This window comes from Cottoperca gobio, chromosome 13 (assembly GCF_900634415.1).
Source record: "Cottoperca gobio chromosome 13, fCotGob3.1, whole genome shotgun sequence".
Taxonomy (NCBI): Eukaryota; Metazoa; Chordata; class Actinopteri; order Perciformes; family Bovichtidae; genus Cottoperca; species Cottoperca gobio.
Genome location: NC_041367.1, coordinates 22267715 through 22289888, shown reverse-complemented (window position 1 = coordinate 22289888; position 22174 = coordinate 22267715). Strand labels below are relative to the sequence as shown.

The window sequence follows — 22174 nt, the reverse complement described above, 5'->3', positions numbered from 1 at the left end:
TCTATGCATTGAAGAGAGTGCATTTCCTTCCTCATAAAACATTTGCACAGAAAAATGTGATTGCTTTCAAGCATATTAAATGCTGGATTGATTATTGAATTTAAAAGTCACTGAGAAACAGTAACTTCTTATGATCATTTTAAATGAAGTGAAGCATACACAGCTCGATCACGGATATGACATGCATCCTGTAAGGCTGTTTTAATCCGTTGACCGATCATGTAATGTACTGGAAATGTAATACACTCATACACTCAGGGGTCATTGTCAGTGCATTGTGGGTGGTTAACCTGATGAAGAGGAAGAGATTTGTAAAATCAATCCTGCTATGTTCTGATCTGTACTACTGTTGTACCACCCAACAGTATGATAAGAGGGCTGTAGAGAACCACTTTTAGACAAAAGCTACAAAGTGGTTTACAGTGTAATACAAACATAGAAATAACAAATCTAAAATGTGAGGAATAAACTCATAACTGATTGGATTTAGGTAGAATAACTGAGATTCCCAGTTAAAAATACAGTTAAATATCAAATTCAATCCCATTAATAAGAGGCAAGCAGTTTATGGAGACTAAATAGAAGTAAAGTGATTTCATCATCTTAAGTGTTAAGTGCTAAGAAAATGTGGAAGAGTTGAGTTTGCATTAATAAAAACACCGACAGCATTATTAACATTATAAAAGAGGTAGATCAGCAAACAAGGAGGCTTCTTCCTAAAATGTTATCAAATATATGATTGTAATGTAAACAACACATGTGATCAAATGAACTTCACAAAAATGACAAAATTACCCATCAACACGTTCTCACTACCAGCTCTTCACATACACACGCTTAGTCAGAACACCTAGGTGCCAGTTTTTAACACACTGGGTACTCCTTTAGTTATAGTTTTAGTTATTTTATTGTTATATAGTTATTTTTTTAATGTGATAGACTTCAAAACATGGTTAACATCGTGAATTCAAACAAAACAACTCTGTTATGTTCAGGTAACGATGGTTTGGGTTTAAATGAGTATGTTTAATACGTAACTTAGGTGACGCAAGTTAAGTATGTTACGTATGTGACATAAGTTAAGCATGTTACGTATGTGTCATAAGTTAAGTATGTGTCATAAGCTAAGTATGTTACGTATGTGACATAAGTTAAGTATGTTACGTATTCACTTACATAATAATAATAATGATAATAATAATAAGCTTTATTTGTATAGCACCTTTCATATAAGAATTGCAGCACAACGTGCTTCATAGCAAAAACATAACAATTAGTACAAGATTAGACAGAATAAGAGCATTTACAGTACAATAATCACAGTGTAGATGTAAATGAGTCTGAAGTACCATTATAAAAATAGCAAAATTAAAATAATATAATATAGCAAAATTAAAATAGTATAAAATAACATTGGAAATCATGCCTCGTTTCTGTATCTGTGCCGTACTTAACGACCCTACTGCCAGGAAATCACACTCATTACACCATTCTTGTAAATGTTTTAAACTATCAGAGCCATATTTTGACAGCATGGGATCAACAATGGGCCCTGTGGCCCTTCAACTGGTCTACTCCCTTCGGTTAAAGCCAGTTTTTCTCCAATACACATTTATCAGAGAAACTTCCTCTTTTTCCGGTGGTAAAACTCAAAAATACACACTCTGAAATTTATCTCAGTTACCTTTACACATTCAATGTTAAACCAGGCATAGCAACAATTAATGAAATCATTTAAATTACTTTAAAGTGGCATAGAGTAGCAGCATTAAACAAATAATAATTCACCATTCACGGCTAAGAAAAAATATATATATATATTTAATATATAAAATATCACCATTAAAAGGCTAAAGTAAAAATATATGTTTTTAGCTTGCTTTTGAAGATACTGAGAGAGCTTGCCTCCCTAATGTCTGCAGGTAAAGTGTTCCATAGCTTTGGTGCATAATTGATAATCCCCAATTTTCTTTTGGATGTTTCTGGGAACATTTAATAAACCAGTAGTGGATGATCGTAATGTTCTTGGGGGCACATAGTTGATTAGAGAGTTGGCAGTGTAACTTGGTGTGGTTCCGTTTAGGGATTTGTATACAAGAAGGAGGACCTTAGAGTAAATTCTAAAAGTTACTGGAAGCCAGTGTAGAGCAGCTAACGCTGGACTGATGTGGTCTCTCCTCTTGGTTCTGGTCAGCAGCCTCGCTGCAGCGTTTTGGATGAGCTGAAGTCTCTCAGTTGTTTTTTTGGGAGGCCGGTAAAGAGTGCATTACAGTAATCGAGTCGGCTTGAGATATAAGCATGGATTAGTTTTTCGGCATCCTTTTGATTCATAAATTGTCTGATTTTAGCTATATTTCTAAGGTGGAAGAATTATGTTTTTGTCACCTTGTTTATGTGGGATTTAAAGCTTATATCTGAGTCTATGATAACACCAAGACTTGTAATTTCAGGTTTAATCCAAGGAGTACATTTCCCCATGTTATTCAGCATCATCTCTCTTTTTGTTACAGGACCTACTAGTAGGATTTCAGTTTTGTTCTCATTTAATTTTAAGAAATTATTGCTCATCCATTTATTTATTGCTGACAGACAGGTGGTGATGGAGTTAACAGCTGTAGTATCATTTGGTTCAGCTGAGATGTACAGCTTGTTTGTCATCCGCGTAGCTATGGAAGCACACATTGTGTTCTCTAATGATGTCCCCCAGTGTAGCATGTATAGGGAGAACAGTAATGAACCAAGGCAGCTCCCTTGTGGAACTCCAAAGTCGGCATCATGCTTCTCTGACACATGATCTCCAAGCCTGACAAAATACTTTCTCCCTTTGATATATGTTCTGAACCAGTTTAATACACAGTCAGAAAGACCAACCAGTTTTTCTAGACGATTAATTAGGATGTCATGGTCGATCGTCTCAAATGCTGCGCTCAGGTCTAGCAGGATAAGAATTGAGACCTTGTTTGTGTCAGAGTTTAGTCTGAGGTCACTAATTATTTTAGTAAGAGCAGTTTCAGTACTTTGGCATGCTCTGAAGCCTGATTGAAATTCCTCCAGGATGTTGTTTTCTTCAAGAAAGGAGTTTATTTGGACCGAGACAATTTTTTCTAGTATTTTGCTGATGAATGGAAGGTAAGCTATTCGCCTATAGTTGGTCAGCGTATTACTGTCTGGGTTAGGTTTACAATGGCTGTTTTCAAGGCGTCTGGGAAGATGCCCATTAGAAAAGACATGTTTAGAATATTTACATTTATAAACATACGTAAATTCATTTTGTGTAAGTCAGCGCTAACTTTTTGCTTCACACGGGACATGAACAGGAGTCTGGGTTTAAGTCTTGTGGTTGTTTGACCAATCCATCCACCTCTTTATACGACGTCACCTGACGCCACCTTTATTCCCGTTATGATTACTACGGCCACTAGAGGCAGCTCTACATGTCCAAAAGTGACGCTAGAGGGGTGCGTCTAGTATCATGATTTGACGCGTAGAGTCATTGACCAAGCTCTTGTATTTGATGAGTTGGGTGTGAGAATGGGTTGGATTTCACAGTATCTACTGTGAAACTGTAAGGGATAAATGACTCTTTAATATAACCAAGATCATTTAAATCATATTGCTTGAGGTTTGTTTTTATCTTAAATTCAAAACTTCATTGTGTGTCCTCGCAGGGATCATCATCTGTCCTGTGTGCTCTGCCTCCCGTCGGCTGTCAGCTCTGACTGATGGTCGAGCGTTTGATCCTATCGGGGTTTGATTGCCAGGGTCTTGTTATCTGTCATCCCAGCGAAGGGGAAACTCAATCTCAGTTTCAGCCACAAAATGGTTTCCCCGGGCAACGCCCCTCACAGTGAAAACAACACATGAAGTGGCGCCGCAGTCGCTGCATTCAATCCAACGACCTGCCATCTGTCAGCGTCAGTCAGTGTCCCTGTCAGTGTAGTTTGTGTGGAAGAGAGAAAAATGTGTGTGTACATGGAAGTGTTTGTAAGATAGTGAGTGTGTATGTGCTTATGTCATTTATCAGTGTCAATGTCAATGTGTTTTCGCTTGGTTAAATGTGTGTGTGTGAGTGTGTGTGTGTGTGTGTGTGTGTGTGTGTGTGTGTGTGTGTGTTTGTTAAAGAAATATTGTGAGTATGTTTGCGTGTGTACAATGAGATGCATGGCATCATCTGTGAGTATAAGGTGTGTGTGTGTGTGTGTGTGTGTGTGTCGAGCCTGACCTCTCTTATCTTATCACGTAAAACATTGATAGATATCACTGGAGAAATTAATAAATTGTCATCATCTGACCGCTCATGCTCCTGCATATTGTTTTTGCAAAATTGCTACTTCTCCAGAAAAATGTTGTCATAACCAATAGGAATTATTTTTGGTAAAATGTAGTACGTTCACCATCAACCATGTAGTGCTTCATCACTGACAAAAAAGCCTGGTCTCCTAAAAAGTACGTTCCCATACAACAAAATTGCATTGTCAATAACGTTTCGAGGGAAACATATTTTCTCCTGCATGACGATTGTATTCGACTTTTCACAAATATGTTTCTAATGAAAGTCTGTGTAAGTCCACATAGGGGGAGTTTGGCGTTGAAAGGCGAAAGGTCAAACAAACTCGAGACTTTACCCAGGAGACTACAGTTTGTGTCAAAGTCAACTTTTATCTATTTTAACTTAAATACGTAAGTGACTTATTTTGTGCGCCATAGGTAACAAACTCAACTTAACATAGCTTGTACAAATCCTAACCAGTTAGGGTTATTGCCTAAACCTAACCAAATAGTTTTGTGTTAACCTCGACAAGCTCAACCTCAACAAGACCAAACTCCTTTTCCTTCCGAGTAAGGGCTCTCCCATCCAAGACCTTGACATCAACATCGGCACCTCTGTTGTTTCCTCGACTCGGACTACAAGGAAACGGGGTGTGACACTGGACGACCAACTGTCCTTCAGTGCCAACATCGCTGCAACAACCCGCTCCTGCAGACACTCTCTGTTCTTGTCCAGGCTCTTGTCATCTCACACCTTTACTTCTGCAACTCCCTCCTTGGTGGACTGCCTACATCCGACCTCTACAGCTCATCCAGAATGCAGCAGCCTGACTGGTCTTCAATCTACCCAAGTTCTCCCACACTACACCGCTCCTCCGCTCCCTTCACTGGCTATCAGTGGTCACCCAAATCTGCTTCAAGACTCTGGTGCCGGCCTACCGTGCTGTGAATGGATCAGCCCCTTCCTATATCCAGGACATGGTCAAACCATACACCCCAGCCTTCTTAGTGTGCATAATTAATTTCCAACCTGTATTTATTTTATTTTCATGCAGTTCTGTTGAATAACACATTATTACATGGACAGAATAGAAGTATAAATTAAGTATAATGATTAACTAGAGGGGTGTCCCCTTCAAGCGTCTCACATAGCTTACACTGTATATAAAAAAAAGTGTTTTGCAAAATACTTCCGCATGATATTTATATATCATTTAGATATTATCATGATATAGCCTATACTAATCAGTAAATGTTGTCTACAGTATACTCTGAGAACTACACTCACTCAGCTGCAGATTTTTATATTTTAAATTCGGCATTAAAATGCATTTTGAGATTCCATTGTTGCTATGGTTATTGACGCTGCTATCGCTGAAACAACGATTCTCCCAATTATTAACAAATTCACTTTATTTATATAGTACCTTTTATTCACAGAATGCAGCACAAAGTGCTTTACACTTCAGCGACACAAACACAAGTTTAAAAACCACAATGAGAAAGAGAGAATATATGAGACTTATCTTGGTTTTGTCCATATTTGTGATATGATGTTTAATGAAACACAGATAAATTGGGTTATTCATATCCGTATACTTGATAAATAGTAGAATCCTGGTTACTATTACTGCATGCTATTTACACAGATGCTGTGACCTGTGTGATCTACAAACTGAAACCTATACTGTACATTTATGTATATTTAATACCACTTTACTTCTGATTTCCTCTCTGCTCTGATTGTCAGAAGTCAGCTCACCTCTTCCCTCTCTCACTTTATTCTTCTTCTTGCTGCCGCCACAGGTTTTTTAAGCGTTCACTTTGTAAGCCAAAATAGTTTCCACACTGTAAATGGACTGCATTTATATAGCACTTTTCCAGTCTTTGCAATCACTCAAAACACTTTACAACACATGTCAGTACTCACCCTTTCACACATGGTGCACATCAAGCAGGGATAACTATTCACACACTCAGACCTTTAGCTACCAGGAGCGATTTGGGGTTCAGTATCTTGCCCAAGGACATTTTGACATGCTAACTGCAGGGAATCGAACCACCAACCCTCTGACCTATGGACAACCACTCTACCTCCTGAGCCACAGCCACCCTTTACTAGCTAACTAACTGTCCATTAGAACATGTTTCATCATTACGCTACATTTATTAACAAATAATACCGATTATTTCGGCTGCAGTAAAGTGCATCATCTTCCTCTACTGCAGGGGTTGCCAACCAGTCAGAGGTTAAGAGCCACAAATGTTACTATGTTACTGAAAAGAGCCACATCATACACACAGTCACAGATGCATACCCCCCTCTCCTTCTCTCTTTTGTTCTCAGCCTTTCGCTGTGCTCCCTCACTCTCTTCCTCCCCTCTCTCTCACACAGACAAAAATTAAAACCTAAAACTTTACACACACACAAACATACACACACACACACACACACACCCTCCCTCCCAAAGACACACACACCCTCACACAGACAGACACACATAGCTCTGCTCAGACAGATTTATTGTAAATGTCACACACCATAATATTGAAACCTCTCCTACCAATATTCAGAGGCCAGTTATTATCAACAATGAACATTGTGTGCACTCTCACACACAAACTCTGTGTAAAAAATATTGAAAAATGGTTTTATCTTCCTATGCATGTTGCTTCTTTAAATTATTGGGACTTCTGACATTCCTTGTCTTGAACAATCCTCCTCAAATCTGGCTTGTACTCCGTCGTGGTCACTCGAAGCAATTCTTTCACATGTGTGTCAGTCAGAACAGATGGATACTTTGATTGCACGTGTTTCAGGGTAGATAACACCGACTCACAGACGTACGTTGACCCAAACATTGATAGTAGCTTGAGCGCAGCCCGTTTGACATTGGGATATTTTTCCATTGGCACAGTTTTCCAGAATTCAAGGGTCCCTTCCCTCAGAACAGGTTTCATGTCGGACTTCCTCAGAAAGTTCAATCATCTCCAACTCGGCTATTGCCTCGTCCGTGACTAGCGGGGCTTTCAAACAGTCCGTCTCAGCATTAAAAAGGGTCGACGAGGAACATAATATGTGACCTTTTCAGGTGTAGATCATGGAACCGGGTCGCAAAGTCTTCGTGCATGGTTTCAACCAATGTTGCATATCGGGCTGTTTGCTTTCTCAGGGTGGCACCGGTGGCTTGTCCGCTTGCTTTTAGCAGAGAGGGAAAATGCGCTAATTCTTCCTTTTGAAGAAGTGTCTTAAACAGTTTCAGTTTGTTAACAAACGCACATACACTTTGCACTAGGTCAGGCAGCATTTTTATATGAATATGAACGTCCTATGTTCGTCTTCATATTTTCGCTTAGCTGTGCATTTTTTCCCTGCAATTTTAGGATCGAACTCAGATGGTCAGATAGTGTTTACTCTACGATAGGTTTTTCCCCCCTCGAAGGTGATTGATTCACTGCATCGCAGGCATTTTTGTGATTGGCTCTTGGGCCACATCAAAATTAGATGCGCTGTCATGCTCTCATACTGACACCACACATACACACACGTAGCCTACACACAAATAAAATTCGATATGAACTGAAGAGCCGCATGAAACTGGGCAAAGAGCCGCACGCGGCTCGAGAGCCGCGGGTTGACCACCCCTGCTCTACTGCTTCACCTGGTGGATAAAGGGATACAGCCAATTACCTGACAAAGCCCCAGCAGGGATCCCTCACGGACCTGCCAAGGTACGAATGGGGAAGGGGGGGACATTCTAGGTGCCTGTATTTGTACGTGCACTATATTGCCAGATACATGGATTATTATAAAATAGAAATTAAAAATATTTTTCTTTAGAAGAGGTTCGCCAGACCCCTCAAACTGTAGACCGGACTCTCCTTGCAGGGGTACTTTACATTGCTGTGGTAGCTTCAGAAAAACCTTCCTGAACAAGCCTCAATTTTACTCCCTCCTTGGTATTATAACTAGACTTCAGCACAGTGTCACAGCTGGAGACTGAGCAAACACAGGCTGTGTTCCAGTGTGAACAAGAAGACATATGTCCTCAGTAGCATCATTATTTTTCTGGGTAGAACTAATAACTAAATCTACATTGTTCTTCCTCACGTTTCCTCACTATTTGTCCTGGTTTCCAACCAACTTGTCTATTTCTATATTTCCTACATCCTTCCCCCCTTTCGTTCTCATATCCTCATTTCCTCACTTCTCTCCATTCATCCTTTCATGGACTCCCTAACAACTTGGCAATTCATTTGGTGGCGGTTCCTTACTGTACGTCCTGTGTCTCGGAGTGTTGTGTGCCTAATGCACATTCTGCGGCTCAAATTGGTTCAATTTGTCACTTTTTGGATAAGCTAGCAAAACCATAACCTAAAAAGTTATTTATTAACTTTAATCTTTGCCCTTAAAGTTAGGGTAGGTAACATAGGCCAGCAAGAGTAAGCTAAATTTGAATTATCACCCAACAGAAAAACCTAGCCCAATTTAATGTAGCGAAGCAGCACTATCTCCGAAAGTCACTAAATCAAGCGAGAAAGTTGCCCGTCCCCTCAGGTTTCTCCTTAAAGCCACTCCCCCAAAATGATCATTATGAACGTAAACAACGAACATTGCTATGTACTTACAGTTTTCAAGCTGGGGTGCGTGCAGGTAGGTAGAATTAAATGATTTTTCCCATGTCCATCCCTCCCTTCATTCTTTACCCCATTCTCTCTTTCCTTCCTTCCCTGTCCTTCCACCTCTGTATCCGTCATTGCATGTCTCTCACTCTTTCCCTCCCCATCTCCCTCACACCTCTCCCCTCCCTCTATCTACCCCATGAGTTATAACAGATAAGTATGGATCTATCTTAAGCTCTGCTCTTCTTCCTAAAAAGTAATTTGGCTGTGGGTCGCTAAGTCACCCCCAACTGTCACCTGGCAACCGCCTCTATCACTGGGTATCCATCTATCTCCTCCTGGTTAAATCCCCTTTGCTGCCCGGTACACACACACAGACACAAACACACACATACACACACACACACACACACACACACACACACACACACACACACACACACACACACACACACACACACACACAAACACTCACACACACAAAAACACACACACACTTGCTAAAACACACACATTTAGAGGCAGAGTGCAGAAGAACAAAACAAAAACACAGAGGCAACAAAACATGAAAAGTCAGAAATTCTGACTTATGACGTTTATGTTGTTACACATACTATAAATTCTCAACTCAAAGTTCCATTCAAAAACCCCAAACACACATACATACATTCAGATCGCACACAAAGATTTTTCTCATGTGTCCTCTTATCAGTCCAGACAGACCAAGCCACACAGCTACTGAACTGCCACTCTAGCATTGATAAACATGTGTGTGTGTGTATGTGTGTTTGTGTGTGTGTGTTTCTTTGTTTGTTTTTACCGGTTTTATGCATTAGCATGAAGATGCCCTATCTTTCAATATTTAATGTCTTTGTGTTCATGTATTCATGTAGGTGCGTGTGCGTTTGTGTTTTTTGCACTGTAAATAATGTTAGCACAGCCAGCTTAGGGCTCAGGCATATAGAACACAGCTGAGAATAAAAGATGGGATGAGGAGAAAGACAACGAAAAGATAGAGAGCGGGAGATAAAGGGAGAACAAGCACAAACAACAGACAGAGAGAAACACACAGAAACGATAGAGAAAGCTAAAAGAAAGACAGGAAGAAGCAGTGAAAGACACTGGAGGTGTAGCGAGAGGGTGGTCTACCGTAATGCACAACTAAGCATTCAGGTTGTTGCTGGAGGTTTTTGGAAACCCCATTCACACTGTGTCTATTAGTTTAGTTAAAGAGCAAACACAACAGCAGGGACAATGCCGCGCCATTGACTATACATGTCATTACATCTTCCATTTTCAGGACGATCCACGTATGCTCAAAGCTTTTCACCACGCTGTTGGAACACACAAGATATAGGCAGGATAGGGCAGAGAAGCACTTTATTTTACTTCCCAATTCAACTTGAACACTGTATTTCTCTGCAGCATCTAGGTTTCCCGCTATCTTGTCTTCGTATAGGTTGTATCCGAGGTCCAGTAGTTAGTTAGGTGACTTTAAAATCTTCATGGAAGTCAACAGAACAATATTACCACCATCTATTAGTTTTCACAAAATAACATTCTATTTTGTTGGATTGTGCTGAAGCTCACATAAGTCTACGCATCAAATAAATATCCAAACCAAACCAACAAATATCTGTTTGTTGAGAAAGCAAGCTCTGTCTGAACTTATTGCAGTGTGAATGTCAGTGTTGTTGGAGGAGAATCTCTCGGCAAAGACATGCGGTCAGTCGATCCAACATTTTGGTCCATAACAACATGTCAGCAGCCTCCGGCCAATTTAAACTACTTACAGCTAGACATTATCTGTTTGTCCTTGGACCAAATCTTTGGTTCATTAAAATGGAATTGAAAAATGTACTTTTCATTTTCGATAAAGCTTTCCTCTTGTGTTGCCACCAAGACATTTTAAGCCATATCACACATCACTATACAGATCTAAAGATGGTCAATATGCTGTGCTTAATCCATACATGTAATAAACTCTGCATCATCTGCAGTGCAATAATGGGTTGATGCCTTTAATCTTGTTCTAGTTCAATGTCTGTTTTGTCCTTTTTTTATAAAACAAGATTTTAAGACTGGATAAGAAGAGTAAAATAGCCTCTACTAATGAATTAATGCAACACTACCCCGACCTTGACACAGGGAAGTGCTCCCCAGGCTATTGACATGAGTCTGCATTCTGTTCGACTGAATGACTTTAGTTCTGTTTCCAGATGAATACAGAACAAAAATCTACATCATTACATAGGTCTAAACCTTAGCTGATACAGCTTCTATGTTTACTCCTGGTGTTACATTATCAGTTTGGATATATTCTAATCAACCGCAGTGTTCTTATGAACAGATAAGAGCTCCTCAAATCCCCCAATTCAGATTATGATGTTTCTGCTAATCCTAAAATAATGGCTTTGTGGAGAAAAGCTTTTGCACTACAGCAGTCTCAGGAAACTGTTCTTAATAGCATGGATCTATTACTGACCTGGCTTCCAGGCCAATGCGCAGGGGCCTTCACCTGCAAAATGTCAGTCAAAGAAACATGTACCAATCAGGTAGAGACTCGAAATTACCACAAAGACACATACAATTACTAAAAAGCGACACAAACAGACTATTAAGAGACCAGAACAGCTGCAAAGGGAAACATAGAGACCACAAAGAGACTAACAACGACTATGAAAAGGAGAATAACAACCAAAGAAAGACACAATGTGATTACAAAGAGACACCAAGCAACTACAAAGACATACAACATGACGACAAAGAGATGGAAAAAGACTCAAAAGAGATGCAAAACTTCCACAGGAAAGAAAACTACAAAAAGCCCAAAACAATTAAAAAAGTGACGCAAAACTACAAAGAGGCACAAAATGACAAAAAAGAGACTAAACTCTAAAGTCTTAATGTGTTGCTCTGATGTAGAGGAAGTGGTAATTTGCCCATGCTTAACAGTATCATATCTGCACTTTGACCAGATTGTAATATTTCTAAAAATGAACAGCATGGTACCCTAAATGTGTTTTAAACACATAGTCGGATTACATAACATGAGCACAAACCTAAATGATATGGCTTGATTTCATTCATTCATCAAACACGTTGCCAAATTGGCAACACTGACAACCTGTCTCTTCAGGTCTCCCTCCAAAGCCACTCCCTCAAAAAATATCATAATTAACATAAACACAAACACGCCTATTGTTAGTACTCACAACTGTTAAGCTAGCAGGAATACTCCGGAAGTTTGATTTTGTTTGTCACCATCTCAAAAGTAATGAAGTATCAAGAAGAATCAATTGAAATGTGTATTTGAATTGTATAAGTTGAAAATGACCAAAATAAACTTAACTAAACTATTGTTGTCTTCATGTATACTCTGTGAAGCATGCTTTACAAATCAGGGTAAGCATTACCTTATTACCTTAAAATGCAACTTCATGCCAATAAAAAAGCCACATGTGTCTGATACCAGACTGCTTTCAAAGGCACAGGGTAAAAGGTGAAATACAGTCGCCTCTTTAGAGTTGGAGCAAACTAAAGGGAGCAAAGACAAAAACAGTTTTAAAGATTACAAAGCTGATAAAAACTGGAAAGAAAGACAACACCTTGACATGAAATGCAGAAAATGCTGCACCAACACTAACACAGCAAAGAAACTGTGTAGAATGGCCTTAATGCCGACAAGGTGTTCTAACATATTCTAAACTACAGTGGAACAGGAGCAGTACCCATCTACCATCAAGTTGTTTTGCAGAGGAAAAAATGAAAAATAAATAAAGAAATTAGTCTTCCTTCATCTATTTATCCTGTTCAGAGGCCAAACCTTCTGCCAGCTGCTGCTGTCAGTAGAAACTGTATAATATGAATACATATCTGGATTCATATAGAAATTACAGCATATAACGCATGTTTTTCTGTTGTCTGCTATGCTTTGAAGTTACTCAATGACTGATTGGCTGTCCGTTGTTTACATCGCTTCAATCAGAACACTGGATGACCTCACCTGACCCCGCCTCTTATTCTTCCCTTTGTTTTTTGTTCTTTCTCCATTTTGTCTACGTGAAAGGCGAAAAACGACAGAACAACAACAATTACCCTCCAACTCTCTCCTCCATATTCCTTGTCTCCATCTTCCCCCCTTTCCTGCCAATCGTTTAAAGCACACATAATGCTAGTGTAAATGAGGGGGGGGGGGTGGGTGCCATTTTTGTTTGCAACATAGGAGTTTGATTTCAAACTATACATCAAAATTAAGCTTACAACCTGTAGATTTTAGCTTTATGTGTTAATTTCCTACATTAACAAAAACGTTTTACCTTGTATTTCAGTCAATAGTAATCTGTTTAAGATGTAACATGCTGTATGTATCAGTCACAGGTCTCATTAAAATCCAGTTTCTGAATGTCAGGGTCATTGAGACAGTTCATAAAACTTAGTTTAGTTAAAAATAAAGAGAGAGAGAGAGAGAGTGTGAGAGAGAGAGTGAGTGAGTGAGAAGAGTGAGAGAGTGAGAGAGAGTGTGAGAGAGTGAGAGAGTGTGAGAGAGTGAGTGAGAGAGTGTGAGAGAGTGAGTGAGAGAGAGTGTGAGAGAGAGAGTGAGTAAGTGAAAAGAGTGAGAGAGTGAGAGAGAGTGTGAGAGAGTGAGAGAGTGTGAGAGAGTGAGTGAGAGAGACAGAAAGAGAGTGAGAGAGAGTGAGAGAGAGATAGTGTGTGAGAGAGAGTGAGCTGCATCCCTCTTTTTCATTAGTTGCCATTAAAGCCATCCACATCCCGTATTATTTGTAGACATTTTAAACTTTTAATCATTAACTTTTTCCTGCACTTTTGTCCAACCAGTACACATTAAAATCACCCATTAAGATTATTTATTTACCATCACACCATTCAAGAACACTAGTTAAATAACCAAAGGAAACACCCTTTTCTGTTTGTGTTCTACAAACAACAATTATTAAAACATATTTCTGGGGAGAGTAATATGGTTATTCTAACACATTCAAGAGCATCACAGGATAATTGCATTTGTTTATGTTGAAGGCTTTTGTAACATAAATCACAACAGCCCCTCTTTTACCATTAATATGATCTTGTCCAAAAATACTATATCCCGGAATAATAACAATATCAGATGGATTAGCAGGTTTTAGCCAGGTTTCAGAAAGAGATAGATCATCAGGTTTTGAATCGTTTAATAATTGTTCAAGTTTTTTTAATGAGATCCTTTTGACATGTGTCCCCAGAAAATGCCCTTAGGTTTGACATTTGAGTCCCATAAGACCTTTGCACAATGTTATGGTTTGAAACATTTTGCTGCGAATAGTGCTCTGAAATTTTGATAGTTGTTCACTAGTAGCTTCTTGTGTGTGAGTTACCTTGTAGCATTGCATTATAATGTTCCACTTGGACAAGAGGAAGGGGTACCGGTGTATCGTTGGTATGAAGCGTGGATCTGCAAGTCAGAGCTTCTCCTGCCAGTTACTTGTATTTCAGAGCCATTTTCAGGGCTATAGATTCTAACTTGCACAAACCTCAGGCAGATAAAGGATCAATGAGTCAGGCAGACTCAACTTAACCCCTCTGTCCCTGCCCTCTCTCTGCAAAGAGGATGGAAAGGGGGGATGGTCGGTTAACAAAAGGGATGGCATTAACCTTCATCCAACCTCAAATCGCCAACTACCCACTCTAACTCCAGGGTCAGTGGTCCGGGTACAGTAGTCCGGATATGCCGAATGTTATAAACAAGCTCCTTATCTTGATAGCTGATGTGATCTGACTTTGTGGAGTACCAATGACTTGTGTGTGTGCTACCCTTAATTCTGATGAAAAGTGGAATTTCATTGCAGTCCAACGTCTACGGCATCTATTACTTTTTAAAACCTTTCTAAAACTTTTATGTGTGGTGTTTTTGTCAGCTGTCTTTTTTACTTGCAGGTCTTTGTGTGTTGTGTGGTTTTATGCAGCCCCAGGCCATTGCTGCTTCCAACTTTAACAGCATTTGTCAAGGCAAGTTTGTTTTAGTTTTGTCCAATATTAACTGACAATAAAAGTTGCAAGCTGTGTCTCTGTATCACCTTCTCAAGCCGTTCTTTTCCCTTCCTTTCTCTCTCTCTCTCTCTCTCTCTCTCTCTCTCTCTCTCTCTCTCTCTCTCTCTCTCTCTCTCTATCTCTCTTTCTCTCTCTCTCTGTACTTGCTATCCTGTTGTCAGCATGTCTTTCTTATCATGCACCGTGTTCCAGAAGCTAATTAGCTCAGCAATTGTTAGCTGACACAGCACTGGAATTGACTGGCGGCCTTCCAGACAGGCTTGCGTACGCACACAAACTGTGTGTGTGTGTGTAGTTTTGTATAATGACTTGCTGGATGCAGTCTTGGTGGTTTTGAAGCAGGGCAATGATGAGGCTCTTTCTGTGTTGGGCTCCAGTTTATATTTAGCAGAGTTTCCATCATTTACATTACTGCATGGCAGATGGGAATGTATGACAACATAAGTTTGCATCAATGGTTACAACTGCCTCTTTACAGGACGCATGCAGTGCTGGTGCTTAGCGTTACTTCAGACGAAGCTTTGATGAGTCAGTCACACAATATTCATCACGGTAATTAAATTAATAATAATTAATCTTTTAAAAAATGTGTGAACTTAACTTAAATGAGCTTCCAGTAGAAATGTTTCGCTGGACAGAGATGAATAACAAAGCAATACAGCACAATAAGCTGTCCTTACAGATAAAACCAACCTGTGAGGAAGACGCAGCCATTCGTTGGACAACAAAGTGATAGTCTGCCATGATCCGATTTTGATTAGATTCAGGGGCCTGTGATCGATGAGACAATATTACATGCCGATTTAAAACCATCAGTTACATTTATATCACCTCCAAAAAGAAAAAAGAAAAAAAAAAGCAATGTAATTACTGAGCTCCTCCAGAAATGATAGACAATCTATTATTTTTATTTCAAATAATAAAAATAGACCTCTGTTGTTAGAGGTCTGGTCCAGCTTGTCACTAAAATGAGAATTGTTGGTCCACCTTAAAGGTCAGCCCACCTTAAGCGAGCGTGGGCTGTTGTTGTTGCTATATTCTGGGCTAACCCGTGTCGCAGGTGGCAAGCAAGAAACAGGAAGTTGGTTTAGATCTTGAAGAGTTCTAGCATTTATTCACCTACAACTAACCTGTGCACACAATGTTCATCAAGTCACCGTCACACATACTCTCTCTCTCTCCCGCACACTTGGTAAAGTTACACCGCTAGCACCGCTTGTTAATGGCACTAGCAACGCTAGATCCAGATTGATGGCTCATTACAACACTTGTTGTAACTTATGAGAAAATAAAATGTCTTACTTATTAAAATATTGTATTGCTCTATGTCATGTGTAGAACACACAATGTAATTTTCAGGTAAATTGGATGATGTTCACATAAGGCTGACATCATGTTGCCAGCAGGTGGTCATGGTAACATTATACCTTACCATCCATCCATCGTCTACCGCTTATCCGGGATCGGGTTGCGGGGGCAGCAGCTCCAGTAAGGAACCCCAATCTTCCCTTCTCCAGGTCACATCCTCCAGCTCCGACTGGGGGATCCTGAGGCGTTCCCAGGCCAGTGAGGAGATATAATCTCTCCACCGAGTCCTGGGTCTTCCCCGGGGTCTCCTCCCAGCTGGACGTGCCTGGAACACCTCCCTAGGGAGGCGCCCAGGTGGCATCCTTACTAGATGCCCGAACCACCTCAACTGGCTCCTTTCAACGCCCAATATTCATTTTTACTGAATAAAGCGTAAATGCACCCTACTGCAAGTCAATAGCACCTCCAATACCAGCTGCTTACAGCTACCAGCTAACAGCTAACATTCACTAGCTGTACTCCTGCCAATTTTAACAGAATGTAGCATTATCAGGGGGAAATTAGAGTGAATACCGTGGAAGTATCATAGTGAGTTTAATGAATAAATCAGATATTTATGCTATAACTTCACTTAAATAGATCACTCGCTGACTGTGTCCGTTATTTGTGAAAGAAACTTGAATACAATCATGTAATCAAGCAATGCAACTGTTGCAATAGGGATACATTGAAATAAGTATTTGTATTGTTGACAAACTTGTGGAATGGATGTGCACGGTAGGGTTTGGTATTGAAAACCTGTTCCAAAATTAGAATCGGATCTAAAATTCTGATTCCAAAGGAATCATTCTGTCCATTCTGCTTATTTGTTCCTAAAGCACACACGTTTATTCTATACAGTCTATGGTCTGACCGGGCACCATCATGGACTGCAGGTTTTCTCCTCTGCACTGTCCAGCCAAAAGCTGTTTGCTGTCGGCGCATCCAGTTCTCTTTGTCTTTCCCTCAACAAAACACGTGTGCTCTGCACTCATTACCCACACACTTGACTTTATACAAATATTTTATCAGTTAGCTCAATATTGACTATGCACCATATTTTTTCTCCTGATAATGCTACATTGTGAAGAACAAACAGAGGTTTTATTGTGTTCTATTATGATATGTTCATGCTTTATTTAGTCGAAAATTGCATTGGGTGAAAGTAAATTATTACCTTATCATGATGTATTCAAGTGTACGCTTGTAAGATTTAGTCTTTGGTGGGAAACTTGAATAAATACAGTTGTTTGAAGAAGATGTTTTCACAGCAATACAATTAATATCATATATTATAATGCAGGAAATGTAAATGTAATAGAGAAATTTCCGTAGAGATGTATTAATTTGTTTATGTATCAGTTTCAACATGTCATCATACCTAAACGACAGAATAGACCAATACCAATGTCTTTTTACCAATGACTCCCAAAACGAAATATGTGAATGTTGGAGAGTACCGGCGACAGATGCATTTTAGGAATAGTTTGCAGTTTCATACATATTGTTAATGTTGTTGTTAAAATAAAATTACTTGTTTAGGTTTAGGCAACAAAATAACTTGGATAGGCTTAAGAAAAGATCAGGGTTAGGGTTAAAATAAGTATGTTTGTTACGTAACTTTTATGTATTTATGTTATGTACGTATGTTTAGTATGTAACTTAAATTAAGTAGATAATAAAACAGAGAAAGAAAGCTGCATGGCTTAACGCCTAAATCCGCAAACTAAAACAAAAGTCGAGAAAACTTGAAAGGAAATGGCGTTCCACCAAGCTGGAAGAATCTTGCTTACTCTGGCTAGATAATCTTAAAATGTAATGCCAGAGCAGCTTATTACTCATCATTAATAGAAGATAATAAGAACAACCCCAAGTTTCTTTTCAGCACTATAGGCAGGTTGACAGAGAGCCACCGCTCTACTGAGCCTTCTATTCCTATATCACTCAGCAGTGACGACTTCAGAGCTTCTTTAATGATAAAATTATAATTCTTTGAGACAAATAATGATGACTTAACTTCAACCACCGGAACCTTTTAAAAAATGTTGTCGTCTAAGCCATCAACCTGTCTCTTAGGCCCGATTCCAACTAAGCTGTTTAAAGAGGTTTCACCCTTAATTAACACCTTGTTATTAAACCTGTCTCTAGTATCCTGCTATGTACCACAATCCTTTAAAGTAGCAGTAATAAAACCTCTTCTTAAAAAGCCCAGTCATGATCCAGAGGTCTTAGCCAACTCTAACCTTCCCTTTCTCGCTAAAATCCTTGAGAAAGCAGTCACAAAACAATTGTGTGATTTTTTACATAACAATAATTTATTTGAGGTTTTTCAATCTGGACTTAGAGTTCAACATAGCACAGGGACGGCACTGGTGAAAGTCACCAATGACCTATTGTCAACAGACAAAAGACTTGTCTCTGTTCTTGTCTTGTGAGACCGCAGTGCTGCATTTCATACCATTGACCATGACATTCTACTACAGAGAATGGAACATTTCATTGACATAAAAGGAACCGCACTAAGCTGGTTTAAGTCTTATTTATCCTTAATCCTGCAAGGTTCTGTTCTTGGACCGATTCTATTCACCTTATGCTTCCTTTAGGCAATATTATAAGGAACCACTCTATAAACTTTCATTGTTATGCGAATGATACCCAATTATATCAATGAATCAAGTCAGATGAAACCAATCAATTAGCTACACTTCAAGCATGCCTTAATAAGGACATCACAACTTTTTGATGTCCTTCGTCTAACCCCTATTTATGCTGCTATATGCTTGGACTGCCGCGGTGTTCAAATCAAATCAAATTTATTTGTATAGCCCTATATCACAAATTATACATTTGTCTCAGTGTGCTTTACAGACTGTACAGGTTACGACACCCTCTGTCCTTAGACCCACGCATCGCACAAGGAAAAACTTCCTAAAAGAAACCCCATAATTAAAGGGGGAAAAATGGAAGAAACCTCAGGGAGAGCAACTGAGGAGGGATCCCTCTCCCAGGACGGACAGATCTGCAATAGATGTCGTGTGCACAGGATAAACAATATAGTACAAATACAACATTTGACAGAAATTATGTTGTGTTGAAAAAGAGAAAGTTTGGATGAATCCAGGAAAATGTCAAAAAGGACCAGGGCAGCAGGCGCAGCCACGATTCCTGACCCTGAAGTAAACTTTATCAGTGGCAACCTGCCATATGAGACACATGAAATACCACGGATGATGAGTTAGTAACATACATTTACATAAATGCATACAGATAGAGAGGGAGAAGAAGAGAGGGAGGGGAGGAGAGAGGAAGAGAAGGAAGAGAGCAGGGAGGTGTCCCCCGCCAGTCTAAACCTATAGCAGCATAACTAGGGACTGATCCAAGGCAAACCTGAGCCAGCCCTAACTATAAGCTTTATCAAAAAGGAAAGTCTTTAGCCTGCTGTTTACACCTCTCTCCTCCTCTCCTTCTCTATCTGTATGAATTTATGTTCCTTAAATACATGTTACAAACTCAGCATCCATGGCATTATCCCCGGAGTTTATGTGTCTCTCATCTGGCAGGTGGCCACTTTTGAAGGTTACGTCTAGATCATGATTCCTGAATGCGCCTGTTGCCCTGGTCCTGCCTGACGCCCACGTTTATATAAAAATATTTTGACATCATCCTGGATTCATATTTTTAAATATAATTATGATCACATCATCATTTCTGTCACAAATATGTTGTATTTCAATATGTTGTTTATTCTGTACACACGTCATCTATTGCACGTCTGTCCGTCCTGGGACAGGGATCCCTCCTCAGCTGCTCTCCCTGAGGTTTCTTCCATTTTTCCCCCTTTAATTGTGGGGTTTCTTGAAGTTTTTCCTTGTGCAGTGTGAGGGTCTAAGGACAGAGGGTGTCGTAACCTGTACGGTCTGTAAAGCACACTGAGACAAATGCATAATTTGTGATATTGGGCTATATGAATACATTTGATTTGATTTGATTAGACTTTTGCTTTCACACGGGTGTCCTGGATGAAAGTCCTGTGTGTGTTTGACCCATCCTTCCACCCCGCACTCGTACTTTGTCGATTTTTATACTACGTCCCCTGACTTCCTCCTTTGCTCCCACCCTATTTACTTTATTGTCAGAACATAACAATAAATATAAATGTGGGTTATAATAGAGTCCTGCAGGTATGACCTATTTTAGTAGCAAAAATGAACACCACTTTTATGATTTTTAAAGCGTAAAGGCAATCAGCAGAAGTATAAAGCTAACGTAAAGCTATAAAACAAACTACACTGTAAATTTGTGCTAACCACAAATTATATTATTTCAGGCATCTAACAAAAAAACCCATTCAAAAAAACAATTGACTTTGAGACAAGGGAACAGAAGTGCAAACACGTTAACTTATTTCCGGGTTTTAGGACTCAATCCTGCAGCAATCTATAAACTGTTTGCACAGACGACCTATACGGCCGTTGTGTTGGTGAGGACTGTTTGGTCAGTTCATTTGTACTGCAGTTGGCATCATGCTAATACAGGATTCATATGATCACATTTCCTTGCCAAATAATTACTCCACACTTATCATATACTTTAATATCAAACTGTGTTTCAGTTATATGAGCTGTCCGAGTGTGCAATATAGCCTTGCCCTTGAACAAATATATAAGCCACAGACCCATGCTCTGTAATTATGTTAATATGTCATGCATTATTAACATGCAATACAATTTATTGCTTGAGTATCCTCCTTATCAGTTTCAGAGATATCATAGGCTGATTGTGTGTGTGAGCTGAGCCAAACAACAAGGCAATTTAAAATGTTTGAGCAGCAGAGCTGTTCGCTGCTAGAGTTACTCTCTACCACTCGCTGGCTGCCAAACTAAGGTTCAGGGGCTTACGATACATTTTATATTTTCTTATTTAATTTCCTAGAATTTAACCAGTTGGGAGTCTGGATGAAGATCCACTCTCTCTTTTATCTTCCCACATACAGCAGCCTGCCTTCAGGTGTATTCGTCCTCCAACGTGTAACAGTTGAAGTGATACTACACCAAAAGATTATTAACCACTAATTGGCCCCCATGCAAAAAAAAGGTATATTTAAACTAGTTACATGATTGATTTAACCTATATTTCAACAGATAAAACTATTTGAGATACCATTTATTTTACAATGGTGATCTGGCCAAGAACGCAGCAAAAGCATGGGGGTCTGCGCCTCGATAGGAGATAAGCAGTTGGCTGGAAGTAAAAGTAGAAACAGTGTGGCTGCAGGCATGGCCGCTATTTTCCTTCCAAGCTCCCGGGAGGCCGACAAAGGTCTGCGATCTTCTAGCAAGTCACACACATGACTCAGTCCAGCCAAACATAATACTTTTGAGATGGCTTCATCTGCTCCTTCATCTCTATCTGCATCTTGGCAACTAACAAGCAGAGGTTGTATGTTCTGTTCGTTCTAGTCTATTGGATGGTAGAAAGGTAAAATACCATAGTGGACAGTGTAAGAAGCACACCAGAACCAAAAAAGTAATTGTTAAAAATGACAGAACTCACCGGAGAGCATGCCACTTTATTTTCCTTCTGGTCAACTTTTTCAAAAAGTTTGAAGAAGCTGCATCCATCCAACTTTAATAGATATCCTGCTGACAGACAAGCAAAAAGACAACAACATTAAAATCCATCAAAAGAGAGGAGAGACAAACAATTCTACAACTACAGTGCAAGTGCTGCCCTGTCTTGTGTCTACACTTGAACTTGAACAGCGCTGACATAATAATATGCTGCTGGGAACCCCCTGTACTCTATTTCCATGACTATGCATAATACTGAGGATATAAATGTCCTTTAAACACTTCCTGCTTGAGTCAAGGAAGCTGAACAGATGATA

The 22174-nt window shown here is 39.6% G+C and overlaps 1 protein-coding gene across 5 annotated transcripts in view; it reads right to left on the bottom strand.

Moving 5' to 3' along the window:
• The window catches only part of LOC115017559 (leucine-rich repeat and fibronectin type III domain-containing protein 1-like protein), a 283327-nt gene extending 261399 nt beyond the window's left edge, over window positions 1-21928 (bottom strand). For 2 of the 5 annotated variants that reach the window (XM_029446123.1, XM_029446118.1), the window contains exons 1-3: window positions 21841-21919; window positions 12317-12429; window positions 11378-11410 (exon numbers count right to left, since the gene is read on the bottom strand). The gene's annotated coding sequence lies outside the window, so the exon portion shown is untranslated. Of the gene's footprint in view, window positions 1-11377; window positions 11411-12316; window positions 12430-15633; window positions 16321-21840 lie in introns of those variants that run through there. The other 3 variants (XM_029446120.1, XM_029446121.1, XM_029446122.1) reach the window with 3 other exon arrangements.
• Between the last annotated feature and the right edge of the window lie 246 nt (window positions 21929-22174).